Source organism: Bemisia tabaci, chromosome 4 (genome assembly GCF_918797505.1).
Source record: "Bemisia tabaci chromosome 4, PGI_BMITA_v3".
NCBI lineage: Eukaryota > Metazoa > Arthropoda > Insecta > Hemiptera > Aleyrodidae > Bemisia > Bemisia tabaci.
This window is the reverse complement of record NC_092796.1, coordinates 62,474,489-62,487,872: the sequence shown is the minus strand read 5'-3', so window position 1 is coordinate 62,487,872 and position 13,384 is coordinate 62,474,489. Positions and strand designations below refer to the sequence as shown.

At 38.4% G+C, this 13,384-nt stretch overlaps 2 protein-coding genes across 6 annotated transcripts in view; one reads left to right on the top strand and one right to left on the bottom strand.

The window, feature by feature from the left end:
• The window catches only part of LOC109031719 (retinol-binding protein pinta), a 28,212-nt gene extending 20,243 nt beyond the window's left edge, over positions 1-7,969 (bottom strand). The window contains exon 1 of the mRNA XM_019043411.2: positions 7,794-7,969. The gene's annotated coding sequence lies outside the window, so the exon portion shown is untranslated. The remainder of the gene's footprint in view (positions 1-7,793) is intronic.
• The window catches only part of Rbcn-3A (rabconnectin-3 alpha), a gene marked incomplete at its 5' end in the record, with an annotated part of 103,277 nt that overhangs the window by 50,970 nt on the left and 38,923 nt on the right, over positions 1-13,384 (top strand).

The following is a 13,384-nucleotide window of genomic DNA, read 5'->3' as shown; positions in this document are numbered from 1 at the left end:
CGTAGAAATAAATGTCATTAATTTGTCAGATGAAAATTAGAGTTTTTATATTTCACCTTTGAAATAGATAAATTAGTTCAAATATGTATCAGAATTATGAACGAATAATGATTTTAAATAATTCAGATTTTGTGCTAAGATCGCATATCAAGAACAATTATATTACGTTAATAAATGCGCCTGATGGAAATAGAACGATCTCAGTGGAGCCGCACTTTAGTGAAGCATTTTATCTCAATAGGAAGGGGAAAACTCCTGAAATCTCTAAGGAAAAACGAACTCGAATCTCAACTCTGCTTCAGATTTTGTTAAAAATAAATTGATAAAACAAGTGTCACATCCGAAATACATTTGCCTGGGCGGAGTAAGGTTCGTGTTACGCTTCAGCATTTTAACAGGACCACGCGCGGACGAAAATGAATTCCTGCGTCGTCTGATTACAGGGCATTTTTGCTTCTCTCTCAAGGTCTGTAGAATCCGTCTCACAATTTTTTCGTCCTTTTATTTTCTCCCCTTGGTCGGCTTGACCGCATAGTTCTCAGACTCATAATTTGGATCCGTCTTGAGGAAGCTCTACCACCGGGAAAAAAGATTTCCGACGCGAATGTGCTCCTTTAACTCAGTAGCAAAATGTTTTCAAAATAAAACCTGAATTGTTTTGGTTCTTTCAGGGTTCCATGACGTATTTAAAAGTTGTTCTTTTAAAAACGGTTGGCCAATCGTTGGTTGTTTGATTGATTCCACTTGCAAAAGCCGCGATTATGTATTCATCGAATCCATAAATATAATTTGCCTATCACAATGATTGTTCCCCCTAATTTTTCGTATGTCATATCGAAAATGTGTAATTCAAGAATAATTCCTCGTATCTCAACTAGAACTTTAGTAGCTTCAGTTTGATTCTTGAATCAAACATTTATTTTATGTAAACATATCACTATAATAAACGAGTAATTATTGCTCCGTTATTTTTCCGTTCTCGATCGGACTACATTTTGTAATACATGACTACTATTTTTGGCTCATTTGAAAAAGCTTCCATCTACATTGGGAAACTGATGGCATATGCATGCGTTGTTTCTAAAACAAGTCATAAATAGTAGGTATTGTATGTAATTGTTAGTCAAATTAGACAAATTAGACTAACGGTTTTCAAGTAGCTCTAGCATCATGTTTTAATTTAATGAAGGAACAGGCAGATGAATTAACCATTTGTGGGGGAAAAAAAATTAAAAACCTAAGGCGTTGAAAAAATAAAACTGCTCTTCTATTATTTTCAAAAAATGACTGTTTTTATGATACGCTCGTGCATTTTAGTACAAACACTTTCAGTTTTTAATTGTTTTTCAATAGTTTTCACCCATACTTTTTCTTTAGCTCTTTTTCTCATTTAAAGCCATTGAAAAAATCCACCTGGCTTCGTAGCGATGTTGGCGTGGTTTTTTACACAGGCATGTGTTCGTTTCTCACCTTTAATTTATAAATGATGTAATTACCTTGAGAGTTTTCCATAACCAATGTTCTACCCAGGCATATGCGTATCAAGACTACGAGCCATTAGCCTAAACTTGTAGACATTCGCACAGTCGAAAAAAAGAGAGAGCATGAAAATATGGGTTTTTTTTAATGCAAAAGGAAAATATTTTAATTGACGGACTGGAAGCTTTTATCACATGCCCTTGAAATCATCATTCAATAATATAGCCTCAGAAACTAAAGTTGAATCACAGATTTTTGTTTTATAGTTTTCTTCAAAATTTCGTATAGGTACTGGATTCTCTTTTGCTTTTATGCAATAAGTATTAAGTTTTAAAATCACGCTGCACTGCAGCAGGAATTAAACGTATACCTTAGGTGTACTGTATTACGTTATTGTCTGTTCATGCCGCCCCCCTTCTTATTTTTGTCACCAATTGAATACAGTTTTAAATGGACGGCAACAACCGTCGAAGGTAAATACCAGCGGTTCCTTTTTTTGTCACACGCAGTCCAGTCAGAGTGAATTTACAGAAAAAAAAAACGATCTTAGTCCATTGATTCGTTTGCAAAAAGCGCATATCTGCAAAGCAGAATCCGTAGGAGATGTATCATTTCTAAAATAATCCTAAGTGATTCTTTGTTGAACTTGTTTTGAACAACCCATTCATCAAGGCTTTTATACCAGTGCGCGTGCAAGATTGAGGGCTCAACATGTACAGCCTTAATTTTTCACCGGAAAAATTATTAGAATCCCTATACGTATGTAAAAAATAAGCTCTCCGGCTTTTAAAGGTTTTCCATGTAGAAAATGACAAAAATTTCCCGCCACTCCTTATCAAAAATTTATCGACTTTGCCTTAAAATTAGAGGGAAAAATCTCTAGCAAATTTTCAAAATTCGTTGCTTTCCTCATCAAGTTAAAATTGTCTTCAACCGTGTGAAAACTCATTCAAAATCAGCAATCTGACGAAAAATTAGCATGAGAAAATTCTTCCAGGGGTTTTTTTTTATTAAAATTCTCTGACACTTCACAGCTTTCCACTTCATTTTAGGGTAGAAAATTTCTCGTGGCTCCCTCGGCTTTACACACTATTCAGCCTCTGGATGGCCTGAACATATATTTTTGGGACCAAAAGGCTGCCCGTCAGATTTTCAAATTAAGACGTTATCAGCGGTCTGTCAAAATAACGTTGGACTACAGGAACATTCTTTTGCCTGCTAAGACTATAAACTATTTCTTCATCCCCAAATGAGGAAAAAGTAGATTCATCACAACAGAATACTGACCGTGTGTACTCGCGGTTGTTTCTCGTTTCTCTGCAATCAAAGTTGGGATGTTTTTAACCGAAGTCTCTCGCTTTGTATATCATTATTTCAGGATTCCCGGCGCGACGGTCTGGAATACTTGGCAAAATGGGGATCGTCAGGGAACTTCGCGAGTTCAACTATAGGTAAAGCTTTAAAAAGGTTGAACTTCAGCCAGTGATATTCGAGAAAGCGCGAACAACCTCCGAGTGCATTTTTGTATGATTTGAAAGTCTATAACTGGGTATTATGTGCAAAGTTTAGTATAAGTCAGCGTAATAAAGCAAAAAATTCTGAGCGGAAATTTGGTTCAAATGCCAGAGAAACTCAGGGATTTCAGGAATTTTAGAGTCAGGAAAAAATCGAGTCCCCTTATACCCATGGTTACGACTTATCAATTCTGGTCGGGCGTGGTTGGGCTCTGGTTCGGCTGAAAGTGGCCTAAATAAAAATCCCATTCTGATTGGTTCTCGCTCATAGAGTCACTAAAGAGTGCATCAAGATGGCGGTGGCTCGAATGTAAACAAAAATAATGGAAAAATAACCCAATTGTGATTTATCAAGAGTGAATTGTTATTTTCATCGCACCAAAATGAAAATAGATTAAAAAATTATTCACAAATCCATCTCATTTTATTTCATTGCAATTTTTTTTGTTAGGTTTTGATCAGTTTTGTTGATGTTGTTGTTTTTGGATGACAGACATGGCAGGATTCCTCATCCTTATCCCTCAATATCGTTGATTTAGGTGCCCACTTTTGTGACACCATAGCCAGCCCAGGCCAGCTGACAATGGAGACGTCTTAACTCTGGGTCTAAAGGGACCCTAGGAAAAATCAGAAAGAATCCAGGGAAAATTCAAGGAATAATAAAATGAAGAAATTGAAGAAAGCCTGAGTCATGACTTTTCCGTATGTGCTCATCGAACGTGGCATCCTTGGAGATCTGTCTTACTAGAGAATCAATTTATAGTGGCGCGTGTGGTGCGGTCTCCAATCAAGGCACCCAGGTTCGTCAGTTCACTTAATTGCGCGCGGTATTGCATCGACGAAAGGCACGTTGCATTGTCCTGGGCGCCATGCTCACGCAAAACGCATCGTCTACGTGCGCCCTTACGCCTTGCGCTGTGCTGTGCCCGAGCTTTTCTTTCGCAACGCGCCTCGTGAGAAATCCATCCTGCGGCCAGATTATGTCCTCCCGTCGTCGTCGGAACTTACCAATCCCTAGCGGAAATTAGCCTGATTTCAGTCTATTAAACCAGCTGCAGTTTTCGGGTCGTTCGTAATTACGTCAGGCACTTACACTGAGCCTGTGTAACAGCCTCCTAAGACGAGGGAAATTGTCACTGCCGTAATGAAAATGTATCTTAAGATCGAATAATAATTCCCTTTTTTTAGCAGGCCAAGTATTTGTTCTTAATCTCTTAAGTTGTTCATTTTTATCAGGGTTCATGTTTATATTTTTTATGGAAAAAAGTCACATTTTCCCCCTGATGTCCTAGCTTTGATGTTCTGTTCAAACAACAACAAAACATTACATCAAAACCAGGACATCGGGGGGAGGGGGGGTAACTTTTTAATAAAATGTTAATATAATATTTTCTTGTCAAGACTAACATTTAACTCGGCGCTGTGAGTCGCTGTGCGTAAATCCTCCTCAGTTTACGAAATAAAAATCAAGGACTTTTTCAGCAGTTCGGATTCGTAAAAATTACTCACAAAATTAGAAATATACGTGTAAATTCTGGCGCGGAAATCAGTCTGATATTAAGTCAGTTAAAACTCGTTGCAGTTTTGGAGTCATTCGTTATTATGTCAGGTACCTTTTCCTAGAAAAACAACCTACTAGGACGAGGAAAATTGCCTCTGCCGTGAAGAAAACGTGTTATGAGATTAAAGGATCACCGCTTGAAAATTTTTAGAAGGCCAAGGAAGCTTTCCTTTGTGACGACCAAAATATGACAAAATACTTAGTTTCCCTCCGTCAGCGCGTCCAGTCAGCCCCCCCCCCCCCCCCCTCCCCCCTGGATTGCAGAATCATCTTGATTTATCGAATTTAATTGCTTAATTACAATTAGAAAAATATAATTCAATCTAACAATGAGGATTCTCTTTTCCCTGGGATCGTGCTATTTTCTTTCATCACGGGTGTTGTTTAAAAAGTCTGAAACTTGCTTCAATATTCGATGTAATATGACATTTTACTCAAAGGAGAAATCGCAAGAAATAGACACTTATTTTAAGAGATTAGCATAAAGTTTGGTAAGCCCTCATTTTCGAGACCAACGAGATGTAGCCAAATTCCATCGTCCAGTATATCCGAGTAAATTTCGCTCCGTCGTATTCCTTGAAGTGTTTCTTTTGCCTTTAAGCTGACAATGGATCTAGGAAAAGTCTCGTGAATATTTTCCTCGCACGTGACTACTATCTAGATCTAATTAGGCGGCGAATGAAAAGTTGGAAAACGTGATGAAACGCCCTCGTGAACGGAGAAAGTAGTAAGTTAAAAACGAATATTACTTGATGTGGCTTATCATTCCTATCCTCGTATGTCTCCTAATTTTAACTTTGAAAGCGCGTGTTAGACGCATTACTATATTCGAAGTTGAGTCCAATTCAGAGTGAAAGGAATCCTCGGATTTTAGTGGCGTAGCTGAAGTTTTTCTTTGGTATGACACATTTGAAACGAAAACTGTTCTTAAGTTTCCTCTATGTGTACGGTTTGAACACCAGCAGTGGAAGCCTGCATCCTTTATTTATACCAAGATGTTTACAGGGCTGGTAACTCTTCCCTAAAGGTAAAATTCTCTCCCCTCGCCCCCCCCTCCCACCTCTAATCCTCAGGGAGTTTTGTGAAAGAGGCTGGAAGATACCGCACCTGGTTTTTTATTGTTTCCATCACAATGTCTACTTCATGTATGTATGTTAGAATTAGAATACACCGACGGAAACGGTCAGTTAAGAAAAAAAAAAGCAGTTCAAACGAAAACACATCGGCGGATAGAAAAAATTAAAACAATAAAGGCTATCGTGTGACATCTTACAAAATGAGTAACTCATTCAGCAGAAAAGTCATGGATCTCGCTCGATTTTTTTTTAGCATCTCACGAGTTTTCACAACCGTTTGAGTCAAGATTTAGCAAATCCTGAATAGAAATTTTGCTTAATGGTTTTTTTACACCATCCGGAAGAAAAATTGAGGACTAAGAGGCCAAAAAAATCAACAATAGAAACTGTTCCCTCTTTTTAATCACGTTGATCGACCGCTGTTGAAAAAGTGAGAAATCTCTCGTCTTTTGGAGCAGAGCAAATCTTCGAGCGAAGCTAAATGATTTTTTGTCTGAAGTCTGTTCGTGTAGATACATAGACAGAAAAAGATTCCAAATTTTTTGCGACAGCTTTTCTCATGTAAAGTCTGCTCTAAAAATTTTCAACGCAAAATCCTGAAATTTAAACTAGGTAAAAGATTCCTCCTTGTGATTGGGAAAGCAGGATAAATCGTAGAGTCTCCGAAAACTCAATTTGACGGAAAAATAATAAACAACACTGAGAATTTGAAACAAAATCTGTAATATACTCGTGATATTACGGACGCCCGTGAGTAATAACAGGTGAAAATTATAATAATTGTTATTGGCTACTTGAATTTTTGAAGCGGAGGATACTTTTTGATCTACCTCAAAAATTGAAGGCGAAATAGCCCGTGCGTAACCAATGCCCCCTTATTGTCGATTCTGCTTCCTCTAATTTTTTAGCTTAATGCCACTGTCAGCTTCCTCTAATGAGAAGTAATTTCAATATTCGTGACAACTTCACTGGAACTACTTCACTGAATTACTAACGAAGGGCGTTACTAAAAAATAGAAGTTGAATTTCCGTGACAACTTCGATTCTTGACTTGCTCCACTTCAACAGATCATACGCAAGTTACAGACTTGTGGACCACTTGAATTTTTTCCCGAAAAAATCGTCGACGGTGAAGGTGCAAGCCTCTGATAAAGAAAAATAGTTCGAATTTCCGTCACTGTAATTCGTCACTTTCATCTGAACGAATCATCAACGAAACACTTGAAATTTTTCCTCCTTAAACTAACCGACACCGGTGAAAGTATTACCTACTGACATATAATATTTAAATGTATGTGACAACTTAAATAAATTTTAGCCTCCACTTCAAGGGATTATATCCGATCGACAAACATGCGAACCACTTCAATCTTTCCCTCGAAAAATAGCCGAAGGTGAGAGCAATCATAATTTCTACTGAAAAATAATTAAGTAGAGTCTCGACTACTGCGAATAATGGAATATCGCGGATAATGCGAAACGAAGTCATTTGGTCTGTAAAAATGATAGGAAAGACTGTATTTTAAATCATACTCGAAGCACTTGTAAAATATTGGTGAGAGCTGTAATTAACAGTTAAAAATGAGCTCATTTTATTTCAGAGGACGTCAAATAATGAATACGCACACCTTTTAAAAAAAAAGCGCCGAAAAAAGTGCGGATACACCATGCCCCGAACATGGAAGCGCGGATAATCGAAACAAAGTTATTCGGCTAGTGAATATGATCTAAAAGACTGAATGATAAATGTATCTATATTGAAACACTTTTCAAATATTCGACAGAAATGCAATTACTACTTAGAAATGGATAAATTTTACCTTAGACGACGTTAAATTGTAATATACATAAACTTTGTTTACAAAAAGCAAAAACCGCGGATAAACCATATCGCGGACGTTCGAAGCGTGGATAATCAAAACTCTACTGTTGTTAAATTTTCACACCAACTTTAAAGCCTAGCCTCCACTTGAATTTTATCATAATTTTGAAATTTATTAGTTTGGCTTAACTTAATATAATGAAATATAAATAGAACCAAACAAGACACCAAAAACAACTAATCACTTGAGGCGACGGTGAAAAATCCCCCAGCAAGTAGTTTTGAGCTGGAAATGAGGATGATTTCCAAAACAACTCGGCAGAATAAAAACGTACACTTACTGAAAGTATTTCCAATTTTGTTTTGTGAATTAATTTGTTTACGTTGGGAGCACGTTTACGCACTGTGGTACACTGTGGATTGGCGTGGCGCTTGAGCGACAACTGGAGGTGGCACTGACTCCGCGAGGCGCGGTCGCGGTTAAGCTCCGTAATAATTACTCGCTTCTTCAGTCCAGTCGGGCCGCGCTTCCTCGCCAGATCTCCTTGAGTCGGACCAACCGTTTATCTCTATCTATCCTCGTACGTTGTCAACTTGTACCCTTGAATATTCATGAATTAAACTCATTTAGTGACTACGTAATTCGATATAACATTCAACTCTTGGTCCAAACCAAAACAAACTAACATAACCTCATGTGTGAATTCTTCAGAAAGAGACCCGCTCCACTAGTATCTTGGCCATGGTGGAAGCTCTTACTTTCGGGACTTGAGCATTCTACTGTTAAAACCTACATGGTTCATGTTCAACAACGTGTTGGCCGTTTCGTTTTGCAAACAAGCCGAAAATGGCCCAAGTTTGGGAAACTTGTTTGGCTCATGACGTCACCCGAAGCTCATCATCCACCATATAGGTAGGTCAACAGCCGAAATTAGGGTGATGACTGTTGCTCCCTTATAATTGCCCATAAGGAAGTGTAGGGAAGTGTTGAGTCCCCGAAAGAAAAAGCTTCCACCTGTCGCCCAGAGGCCAGTGGAGGGTTTCTTGTCTCTGGAATTATTCATGAGTTAATTGTGCTGATTTATCAAAATTTAGTCACTGGCCGGTCATAAATCAATTAAAGATTCATAAACACGCGAACTCTCGATTGTAAGAAACACTTGGACGCATTTCACCACCAGGGTCAAAGAGCGCGAATGAGCGCGAAATAGCGCGAATCAAAAACAAGGCTCTGAGTTTGTTTACATTTTAACCAAGGAAGGGTTCGATAATATATCGAATGACATGGCCACTAAATTAGTCTACAAAGTACCCTAATGGAGATAGACTAGACACTGGTCGATCCCTCTGCGACTAGATTAGCCAAGCTTTTTTTATTTTATTGTATTTTTTTTTTTTTTTTATATGCGTCAGCCAATACAAGGTGATATCTAAAAACTGCTCACAGACACTACAATCTTCAAAGAGATCTGCCTTAATATCACTGGGTGTCCATCCCTTTTTTGAAAGATGTCCGTCTCTCCGCGTCTGTTTCGGCTCTGCCCGCACAAGCGGCGAGCTCTTAGACATTAAAAATTGTTTTGCGAAAGTCGGAGGGAGAGTATGACCACTAGGTTTCACCGATACCCTTAGGGGCCGCTCGTAAAATACGTAACGCTGAAAGTCGGATTTTTTTTTACTCCTCCTTGATAAGTTACGTACCGCTTTTTCCGACCCCTTCCTCTCCTCAACTTATGATGATCATTGATGTTGATCATCATTGTTTGTTGAAATGATCATCATTTGCGTTTATGATGATCATCGGATGAAAAATTGTCGCCTTGCGTTAAATTTCCGTCATTGATTTCTGAAAAATTTGCACAACGGGTGTACTATTATCAGGTAAGGTAGCATTGAATGCCTTTTCTTCCCGTAACGTGCCCGCAACGACGTCACGTATTTTATGAAGGACCCCTTAGAAAAAATGCAAATGGTGACGAATCTTGGTAAGAGTGGTCGAGTGACCTACTCGAGTTCGTGATAACTCCCAACGTTTATTACTGGTTCCACCTATTACCTACTTTGGCTCATTGTTCGTTCAAGTTGAAGAGATTTTTTCAAAAGTAATGCACGAAACATTAAATACCGCCAACTGTGTATAATTTGAGTAAAGTTCACCATGATCCAAGCAAAAATCTTATTTTCTGGCATTTTTAATCATCTGCAATGTCCGCCATGTTTTGGATCTTAAGAGCTTAATAAAGCACTGAAAAAAAAAGAAGAAGAAAAAAAAAACTCCGGCCGTGGGAAGCCGTACTTACGCTCACGGGCTTTATAGACACACCGTCCGCATTCAAAGATTCGTTTCTGATTCGCTCAGCAACTTATGTTCACCGAAAAAAGAAGTTACGGGCTATATGGACGTACCTACTGTCCGTTTCGGGCTCAGAACCCGAAAGTTCCGAGTACTGGAGTCGTAGCCTCGACTACTCCGGATGCTATGCCCAGAACTTTCAGTCTCTGAGTCCGGGACGCGGACGGTATGTCTATATAGTCCGCAAATTCTTTTTTCAGTGAGCCTAAGTTGCTGAGCGAATCAGAAACGAATCTTCCAGTGTTGCAGTGTCCGTACTCTGGCTACGAAAGTTTCCATCATTGTCCTGAAAAGTTTCTATCATTCTAAAATGGGTCGAGTCCCGTTTACCGTTATATGGAGAAAGAAGTTTTGGTTCATATTTGTATGGAACCCCAATATATGGCAGAATATCTTTTTCGCACTAAGTACATTTGTGGTAATTTTTCCGATTATCGTTGCCGCACAAATTCATTTTCGCACAAATCAGATCTCAAAGATCTGACAACATCGCACGGTAAATAGACACCACAAAAACATCGTTTTTTTGTTTTTTTTTTTACTTTAAAAAAAAAAAGGATTCGTTTGGCGATGATCCGTCGATAAAAGTTGCTACGCAACTTGCGTGACAGATCCTGAAATAAAGACTGTAGTAGGAAAATTATTACATATTTTTATACATAATTTTTTCAAGCTTTGTTCACTCATTTTTCTTAAATATGCCTCATATTTTTCTCGACGTTGCCACATAGTACAGCAAATGATTTGTGCGAAAATGATTTTGTGCGGCAATGATAATCGGAAAAATTACCACAAATGCACTTTGTGCGGAAAAGATAGTCAGCCAAAATACATTGACCCTCGTAACCGAAGTTTTTGTTCAACAAAAAACCTAAACTTGATGAACTAGTACTCTTTGTTTCAGAGAACTGAAATCTTCAGTCGTGAGAACCGACTTGCGATTTGGTGACGTAAGATTTAGTTGAACGGACAGAAGTCGGCTCTTCAAAGTCGTTCAACGGCTTGCCGAGTCGAAACACTTGTCTCTGCGAAACACCTGTCACTTCGGCAACCCCGTTCTTTGCCGTGTTGTCAACTTACGTCCGCTTTGATTGATTTCCCGCGATTTCAGCATATTTAGTGTGACGAAGTGGCATCGCTGCTTTTTGGTGGACCGCGTGCTCTTGGCGCCCGTAGATAGCACACTGACACTGACCATTAAACCAATTAAAAAAAATAAGTATGGAGGAGAGACGAAACCTGCGAATCCTGGCAAGGCAGTGGCTGAAGCTGTAGCATTCAGGAAGGAAAAAATTCGTTGCATTGTACTTGGTTTTTGCTTTTCCTCGTCCGGTATAGTTTCGGCAGTAGGTAAAACTAGTTTGACCGTAAATATTCGTCGCGGCTATATTTCTAACGGACGACATTTTTATCACCGTTTCCGCGTGACGCGGAGTGCCATTTTTTTTTGTTCTCGCGTTTTTGTCGGAATAGATCACCTATAAACAGAACTGTCTTGGTTCTTACGTTAGTCTCTGACCACTTCCATCAACCGTTGCCTTTGAGGTGGCATTGTAACCTGCTGAGCTACTAACTGTGCGTAAGAATAAACCGTAAGATAAGAAATTGGTTGTTTTTTAAGTCGCTTCGATATGATATTTTTGCTGTAAGTCAGGGAATTTTGCCAGAGTTCAGAGAAATATGTCATTTTCAGGAAGGACAGCTTGAGCGAGAGGTTTTCGTGTCCAATTGTGGTAGAGGAATTTCTTCCTTTGAAGTCAGGAAAAAAATCGACGACTTATTTCAAAATTAATTGTTTTTTTTTTTTTTTTTTTTTTTTTTTTTTTTTTTTTTTTTTTTTTTTTTAATTCAAATACGGACTCTTCAAATTTGATATCTGAGTTTACTTTGTCTGAGTTAAATTACAAATGTTTTCACTTGAAATTTTTTGATACGCTTGAAATCAGGAAATATTTCCTTAGAAATTTCGAAGAAAAACTCCTTTAGTTTTGTAGACAATCGGTTTCCGAGCGAAAGAAGTTGGGAGACGTCTGAACCATACGGCGTGTATCCTTAGCATGACGCTGAATGTGACGTCACTCGTGTGGGAAAAAGCACACGTGACCGTGCTCAATGCTTCAGCCGTGACGTTACCATTGAAATGGGTCAGTTTTATCTTTTAATGGTCAAATTTCAGATGCCTGAAAAATGAATGAACACGAAAAAAAGAGGTCGGTAGATTTTACATCTACCTCCAAATTTCACCTTTAGCTATATTCAAATTGATAGGAATTGGACTTGAACCGGAAATATGGTTGATCCTACCATCTTAAAGGCACAAATGCCAAAATTAGCTAGGAATATGATTAGTTCTACTGTCCTAGTCTTCCCAGCGGAGATTAGCCTAAATTCCAAGTTTTCACGTCCAGAAGTTAAAGAGTCCTTGCCCTTTTATCGTGGAAGTTAGATGACGTTACATGAACCGTTTTCCCCCATACTGTGAGTCTCTTCACCAAGAGCCCCACCTTACGGTTAAAAGTATTAAACAGTCGATGTCGAATCGGAAAATTTCGATCGAAATTTAATTGTAAAAATTCCGCGAAAAAATATATCTCCAAGATTTTGTTCTAATAATTTTACCATCACCGTATATCTCTTAGAGTCGTTTTCTGGCCGATTCACAGGAGGCAGAATGGTGGGAAGGTGTAAGAAAGTTTTATTTTGCCTTCAATCTTCGAAGTATGCTGGACATGATCATCTCTGCAGCAATAGTTATCTATTCGGGGACTTTGTACCTCATCGTGTTATGTCTACAGACTTTTGCCCAGAAAAAACTTATAACAAACTCAAACCTGCCTTTGTTGCCATGTCTCTTTTCCTGTAATTCTTTCTTATTGATGATTTATGAAGATTATGTAGCATTGCGTCCATGATATTGGACTCCATGCTCACCCTTGATAAACTTGCCTGCTCATCTCGTCCAAGATCTAATATCATAAAAATAATATTTCACACTTCCTTTCTTAGGGGTAGCAGTGATTCCCAGATTGAGCGCAAAAAATACCAGTGGGATACTCTCTCAAAAATTTACTCTTAAAATACCCTGCTAATTCAAATATATAGTGTCAAAATAGTATCCACGTTTACTCATAACGGTTAAATGCACTTACTTGTGCTTTTTGCCTTATTTTTGTTTAACTCGTCTGGAATAATGCACCTTACTTTTAGCTGTTTTTTAATTATTGAATAACTATCTCGAATGATATGGGTGGGTAACTTTGAAGTGATGAGGCAAGACACTCTTTTTTTTCTCGAGGAGGCGTTGTCAAGAAACAAGGCCGATTTTAAAATCCCCCACTTTAAACTCGCAAAAACTAAGAACACCTATCACTCTAGGACCATACGATTATCCAAATGCTCAAAGAAAATGATGAAATGCATGAAGTTCGTGGATCGGCACAATTGAACAAAAAACAGACGGTTGAGTAATCGAAAGCAGGAAAAAATTGTAAACAGTATTTACTTGACGCATTCGGTGTTGTAGCTTTATCAATATTCCTCTTTTTTCAGCCCCGTCCATCAGTCATCTTTTAAAGCTCA